At 37.3% G+C, this 7,686-nt stretch overlaps 1 long non-coding RNA gene across 1 annotated transcript; it reads right to left on the bottom strand.

The window, feature by feature from the left end:
* Nucleotides 1-4,557: 4,557 nt before the first annotated feature.
* Nucleotides 4,558-7,267, bottom strand: LOC126931997 (uncharacterized). The gene is made up of 3 exons (XR_007718079.1): nt 7,057-7,267; nt 6,323-6,386; nt 4,558-5,140 (listed from the first exon to the last, which is right to left on the bottom strand). It is a non-coding gene; the product is annotated as an uncharacterized LOC126931997 (long non-coding RNA).
* Between the last annotated feature and the right edge of the window lie 419 nt (nt 7,268-7,686).

The following is a 7,686-nucleotide window of genomic DNA, read 5'->3' as shown; positions in this document are numbered from 1 at the left end:
CCTAGAACCCAGATGATCTTGATCTGTAATCATAATCTCCACTAAAAGGAATCAGATCTAGGGCTTCTTGGAGAGATGGCTGCTTGTGGAATTTGGGAAGGAAAGAGCAAGATAAGTCTGGAATATTTTGTGACAGAAAGTAAGATGTCCAAGGAATGACAGACCCATGTCAAAAGAACATAGGAACCAGCTTGAAGAGACTTCCACTGGACAGATTTGAGAACTACTTCAGCATCAGAATATAACAACAACAATAATAATTGTAATAATTACAATCCATTATATAAAATAAGAATTCATGAGTCCATTCTTATATTAATTTTCAAAACACGCAGACAGATAAGTGAAAGCTGCTTTTCTTGACAGTAGAGTGCCAACCAATTAATGTAGAAGAAATGGTGGATGCTAAAACTGGTGGATAAAATTTTGACAAGAACTGTTATATTTGCATAGGCTTAAAGTATCCCAAACAAATTCTTTATTAATTACAACGACAAAAAAGCTTTTCAGTGGAAAAAGTGCTGTATACCAAAGCAAGTTTCATTACTACTGGGCCCATGAACATTAAATATTTCCAGATATGATCAAGAGAAGGACAAGCCATCACTTCCACAGAAGTCTTGCCAAAGTCAATCACCTGAATTTAATCATGAGGAAACATCAACCGAACCTAAAGCAAGAAGCATTCTATGAAGTAATTGACAAGTACCCTTCAAAATTGTCAAGGTCATGAAGGATTAAAAGACAGAGGAAAGCTTCCAGATGTAAGGAAATTAAAGAGATTTGACAACTAAATAAAATATATGTTCCTCGGTTGGATTCTCAACTTAAGGAAAAAAATGACTGTAAAGAACATTATTGGAACAACTGAAAAAATTTGCATATGAATTGTGGATTGGTATCTTAGTATCTGTGGGCTGCAGAACCAGATACCATATTCTAGGTCGTTTAAACAACAGAAATTTTTTTTTCACAATTCTGGAGGCTATAAGTCTAAGATTAGAGTGTCACATGGTTGTTTTCTGATGAGGGCTCTGCCTTTGGGTTACAGACAGCCACCATCTTGCTGTGTGCTCACATGACCTCTTCTCTGTATGCACAGGCGCGCACACACACACACACACACACACACACATACACAAGGAGAGAGAAAGAGAGAGCAAGAGCAAGAGAGAGAGAGAGTCCTGGTTCACCAATCTCATTGGACGAGGGCCTCATCCTCATAATCTCATCTAAGCCTAATAACCTCCCAAAGGCCCCATGTCCAAACACCATCACATTGAGGGTTAGGACTTCAACCTATGAATCTGTGTGGGGGACACAAGCATTCGGTACATAATCTTCAGGTATCAAAGTTAAATTTCTTGATTGTGATAACTTTGCAGGCGTTCTGTAAGAGAATGTCCTTGCTCTTAAGAAAATCACCCTAAAATTTTTAGGGTTAAAGAAACATATTGTCTCCAGGTTACTATCAAATGGTTCAGAAAAAAAATGTACATATACATACACAAATAGAAAAAAAGAAATTAGGCAAAATGTAAATACTTGTAGAATCTGGGTAATGAGTGTAATGGGATTTCCTTGTACATCAAACTAAAAGATACAAAAAATTTTATTCAAAAGGATTCTTGGAGCTACAAGGTAGATTCTTATTATCCTTCATTAATCAACCTATTACTGCTTATCCAGGGAGTTAGCAAGCTTTCTCCATTTTACTTAATCTTCTTTCTGAAAATGGTAATTAATCTTCTGACTTTCAAAAAATAAAAATCTGAAAGTCCTCAGGTTCTCAGCATCTGTAACATTAGGTTAACATGAATAATGCAACATTTTTATAAGATATAATTTAATATAAAAAATACAAAGTCCTGTATTTGAATTTTAAAAAATCAATTGTTTTGGAACAAAATTAAAGATAGCTAAGAACTGCTCACCTGAAAAATCAGAGTTGATAAACAAATGCAATATAAAATATTAAAACGTATATGTAATTGTACATGTGAATGTACATATATGTAATTGTATATGTGAATGTAATTAAACTTAGTAACAATTTTTGGATCTTCTTTTAAAGGCATCAGTTAGTACTTAACAATATTTCTTTATGGCAGCATTGTTTAGTCTTAATGTGATTATTCACATATTTCTATTTTCATTGAAAATGTAATTCTTAATAAAGCACTGTTCTTCCAAAATATAAACATTTTTTTCTCCTTCTGTAGAAAACAATAACATACAAAAATAGGGGCTTACTTTCACCTTTTTTCAAAATCTTAATGACTTAAAAAATTCCATAGGTTTATTTTCTATGTGTTTTCAAAATACGTGAATTTGAAATAACAAGAATATATGTATTCACATTTTCTATTTCACATAAATGTGTTGGGTCTTAAAAACATAGAATATATGTATTAAATGAAGTATTTATATGAGCGACAGATAATCATGTTTATGCCCACACATGGTGGACTACTTGAAAAAATTGATTCCTCCCTAGGAGGAGAAACGAATGATCGTTCTAGATTTTCCCTTAAGTCAATAGTTTCAAATACAGTTCTCCCTTGTATTGTCCTGAGGGCCTGAATGCTATGCGCTCAGTGCAGGGTTAGCTATTGAGGAGGTTTGGCAAATAGTGAGCTACTTTTTGAATTGAGTGTTGAAAATGATCTCAGCTACCCCAAATATGGCCTATGTTGCATTCCTCTTCCAATCACCTTGCAACAGACAAGAGTTTTATTTCATGGGTCTGAGACCTTGGGGAGTTAAATGCAGAAGGAGACGCAGTAAAAATTAGACACGGGGGAGGGTATCCAGAAATGGCAGGATGGGTGGATGTGACAATAGTGTGAAGTATGTGAACAGCAAGAGGACAATTCAGAATGTCCAGGCTGGCCAGGAGGAACCCAGTGAGGAAAGATGGAGGTGGAATTTGTGCAGGGTTTGCCCTACTGAAGGGCTTGTGGAACAGAGACACCCCACATCCAGCAACTTTTGTGCTTTCATGAATCATGTAGTCAGATGCTACCACTCATGAAGCATTGGCACCGTTGTAAATACATTGCCTACTGTGCATGATGCTTTGCTAAAACATCATGTGCCTCTCAGAAGTAGCATTTTATCTTTAAAATGCTTGTCCTGTCAACTTTTTCTCCTTAAACTTCCTATCACATCTTAAAATTTTTGCTACCATCTTTATTAGGCATAAATATCAAAGTTATACCTGCCTTATAAAAATATTGAACAGTTTTTCTTGGCTTTTAATACCCGGAGACAATTTAAAGAACATCGGGACTATCTGGTCTTGTTTTTGCTTGTCAAATCATAATTGCATAAATTTATGAGATGTAATGTGATATTTCGATGTCTACATACAATGTGGGATGATTAAATCAAGCTAATTAACATATCTAGCACCTCATTTACTTGTCCTTTTTTATGGTGAGACCTTTAAAATTTATCCTGTTATTATTTTGAAATACTATATACGAGACATTCTTCTTGACTATAGTCACCGCGCTATGCAATAGATCTCAAAGCCCGTTTCACCTGTCTATCTGAAACAATGTAACTCATTTTCCTTCTGTTTTTGCAGATACTTCTCCCCTGGACCTTGTTCCCAGGCTCCGTCTGAGGCTGAACACTCTGCATGATCTCCCCGCCCCCACAGCAAGCTATGAAGTTCATTACACATGCAGGTAGCAGACAGTACAGCTCTGCTTCCCTTTCTGAACACCTAGGGTAGCCTGCAATTATTCAGTGTGCCAGCCTGTTTCCAAGCCTACAACGTATAGTCCCTCTAGTACATACTCATTTTTTTCTCAGAAAGCCAAGTAGAGACGTAGGCAGTTTTCGTCTCAAAATGTGCCAGAAATTCCAAAACAATCTCAAGGCATTAAAGGCTATGTGCAGAAAGCATGCAGTTGTAGAGTCCCTCCTTTGCAGAACCTTGTACCATAGCCTACCAGCATTTCCTTGCTGCTTCTCTTCCTGACCCTCATCCTCATGCACAGACCATTGGATTTTACTGCACTCACGTACTTGTGTACTTCTTTCTAACAGCTGACTGAAATCCTTCCTACATTTTCAGGGTGGTGGGCAGAAAGTTTTTCTCAGGAAACATTGTAGGGAAGCTGGCAGGGGACAGTAATATATATGGGGAGGGTCACATTCTATTATTGATGGGTTTCCGTGGTCACAGGGAGTCAGGGCTGGTTGGAAATGGAAAGAAACAAGTTCATGTTAACACAGCTGAGTGCAAGGCTATGTCCTAAAGACCTGAGACGCTCCAGGCATAGGTTCAGGATACTTCCTTGTTGTCTTCTGATGAAACCAAAATCTACCATTTCTGTTTGAGAGTTTTGGGAAAGAGGTGGCAGGTGAGGAGGTTAGGGCATAGATGTGTGAATACTGCCACTATGAACCGCAAAGCACATTTGCCATGATTGGTCTAAAAATAAGATAATAATCCAAATGTAGCTAAAGATAGACTACTGTCTAGTTTCTCTCTTTTACACTCTTTGGCTACCAGTGATCCTTTATGCCTGTCCCTTGGGGGACTTAGGAAGGACAAAGAAGAGACAAGAATCAGTGTAACATTTAAACAACAGTGCAACCGTGCTGTGACAGCCATCTCATCGTGATGTCCTAAGTAGCCAGTGTTTCCTTCACAACACGACAATGGTAAACAAAGATGCTTTCTGGATGGCTGAAGCAAATGTGATTTTTATGCTCAGATTATCCCCCTGCCCTTAAGCCCCTACCATGGTTAAAAAATTTTTTTTTTTTTGCTATGAATTTTCTACATGGAGATAGGTGAAATGAGACATTATTTTCTTCTTCTGTTTATTTTCTATGTTACACAATTTCAAGATGCTGGAAATTTTGTTGAAACACTACTCACTGCAGAGAATATAAGCTTGCATATTGAATTCTAAAATCCCCCTGTTGTGTGGCATTGCTAAGAATGCAGGAGGGGAAGTTCTGTTATGTGAAATCCCAGGGTTATGACAAGTTTGACAAGATGAGCTTGATTGACCTTACCTCATGTGGTCACACAGGCAAATCTACCATCGAGGTTCTCAAAAACAGATAAGGCAGATGAGGAATGGCCCTCTAGAGATGAACACTGATTTGTTGTAACCTGAGTAGAAAAAATAAATCTGGGAGATTTTAAAACATCGTTTAATGAGTAAAATAATGCGATGTGAAGAATGATGGGGTTTTATAATTCCTCTCTAAGCCCCACGGTAAAAATTACAAATCATCATTGTTTAGTAAAAATCGGATGCATTTTTTAAAAATTCAACTGGAGCAGGAGGATGGGAAGAAGTAAGTATATTCATTAAAATGTTTATTGGTGAGCTGTGGCTGTTTTTCATGAGCCACTGACATCTATTCTAATACACAGACAAAGAAAATCCTCAAAGGCAATGCTCAATGAGATCTTGGCAATATTTTTCACTTAGGAAGGATTAATTTCTATGAAGGAAAGCTTTTTAGAAACATGAAATAATGAGCTCTAAATGTATGTCCTTGTCAGGCACATTAGCACAAACGGCTTGGACTGTTTCCTAGAGGAAATTAGATGCTTGGTGGGATGCAGGAGTAGAGGGAGTACATTTTGATTGGGAAAAAATGATTGGGATTTAGGATTGAGTGAAGGTGAACCTGAATGATCCTCAACTAACAAGCCTGAGTCAAAGACTCTGATCTGTAGAGAGAATAAACTGCAAAGGAGAAGCAACTAGAGACCAGCGTTGTATAAACCCTCCTGTCCAGGATAGAGCTAATTTCTCTGCCTGCTGAATTACAGCCTAAAAATGCAAATTCAGTTATTTGCAAGCTATGTTTCCCAGTCAAACTACTAAAACCCAATTCTATGATTGCAAAGAAAGGGAGAAAGACAGAGGTTGCCTTTTGGCATCTAAAAACACATGTCTCCCACTACTCAATTGTGACTGCTCAGAGAGAACAACTCTCTGTCAATGGAAACTGAGAGGTTGTGGGAAAAATAATGTGATGATGGGCAACAAGATGGCAGAAAGGAGGAGAGCAGTTCATAGAGATAAGAAGTGATCAGAGAAAAGAAAAACAAGAATTCGGTCGTTTCCAAATGTCTTGTCTGTTTCTTCTTTTATCCTGTCTCCTCTCCACCTACCCTTCCATGATTGCTGCAGGTATACACATAGAGTACTTTAATTTGTGAACATCTGTTCATCCAATTTGAATTCCATATTCTCTAGGGGAAATTCTGTGATGCAATGAGCATAAAATGAGTTGCAGAACCATTAGTAGCAACAAAGGTGGGGAGGGGGTCTCTTACCTGAGGTGCTGCTTTGAAAACATCTTCTAATATTCTTGGCTTTCCTAACGAAGTGCTATCACCTCTGCAGATGGTAAAATTATGTATGTATTTTGTGGAATTCCCTTAGCAAGGACGCTTTCATTGGGGGAGTTTAATAAGAATGATATTCTTTGGTGGAAAAAAGAACACTGGCTACTTATGATATCACACTGAGATGGCTATAGCACGATTGCAGTGTTGTTTAAGTGTTACATTGATTTTTGTCTCTTCTCTGTCCTTCCTAAGTCCCCTGAGGGATAGGCAAAAAGGATTGCTGGTAGCCTTTCCCCACTGCAACCTGTAAATTTAATTCAATAGGATCTCACTGAAATCTGAACATTTAAGTCCAAGTAAATATTACCTGAAAGTTATTTTTAAAGGGCTACATGAATTTTTAAATTATGCTAAAAGATTGAGAATCATAATGAAGAAACATGTTTTTAAGGGAGATTTAAAAGGAGGAAACATTGTCTAGTCCAACTCCTGCCCTTCTCCATAGTCAACACATTTACCAAAAGCCAGAAGCATACATAATTTCTACTAATTTTCAGAGAAAAAATAAAAATTCATACTACAGTTATATAACTTATTATCTAAATTTGGACATTAAAAAATATAAATGGGAATTTTTAAAACATCTATTAAAACAACAGGCATAACCTAGAACTGTCCTAAGCAAACTAGATAACTAGAAGTATAGCCGCCCTACTTACCTTCATCCTATAGATGTGCACAGTTAGTGCTGGAACCATTGCTACAAATCCTTCTCCAGCTTGGTGGAGAAATCACTATGGAACTGGCACATTGCTGCTGAGTCATCCTCTCCTTCACTTCATAACTCATCATCTAAATGTGTTTCTATATTTTCAGAAAGTTGAGGCTCAGGAAAAGTAAGCAACTTTCTCTCCACCTCACAGCAACCTATGCGCTATACTTCCCTTATCTTTTATAAGTATCCATCCTAGAGTTTCTAGATCCTCAGGAATGTTCCCCATGGCTCCCCTGACATGAATTATGACATCACTAACACTCCCAGGGATGTAGTTTGAAGAGTATAATTTTTTTCCCCTAGTGCTCAGTACTTATACTAATTTCTAGATCTCAAGACCTGATCGTCTTGAGCACTGTCACATTCAGAGTGATCCTCAACAATGAAGTTTTAATATTTCTTTCTTGATAATAGGAGACAAACTAAATATGTGTTTCAGTATACTCATGGAGGTAAAGTCTTTTAACAAGCCCAAGTTAAGGAACTGTGGTTATCAACATTGTTTCTAGATGATGGCTTCTTTTTCTCCTTCTTGAATGGAGTTTAATGTTGTTAGTGTTCAGAGAGAAAGGTC

This window comes from Macaca thibetana, chromosome 12 (genome assembly GCF_024542745.1).
Source record: "Macaca thibetana thibetana isolate TM-01 chromosome 12, ASM2454274v1, whole genome shotgun sequence".
Classification (NCBI taxonomy): Eukaryota; Metazoa; Chordata; class Mammalia; order Primates; family Cercopithecidae; genus Macaca; species Macaca thibetana.
This window is presented reverse-complemented; position numbering and strand designations above follow the sequence as displayed.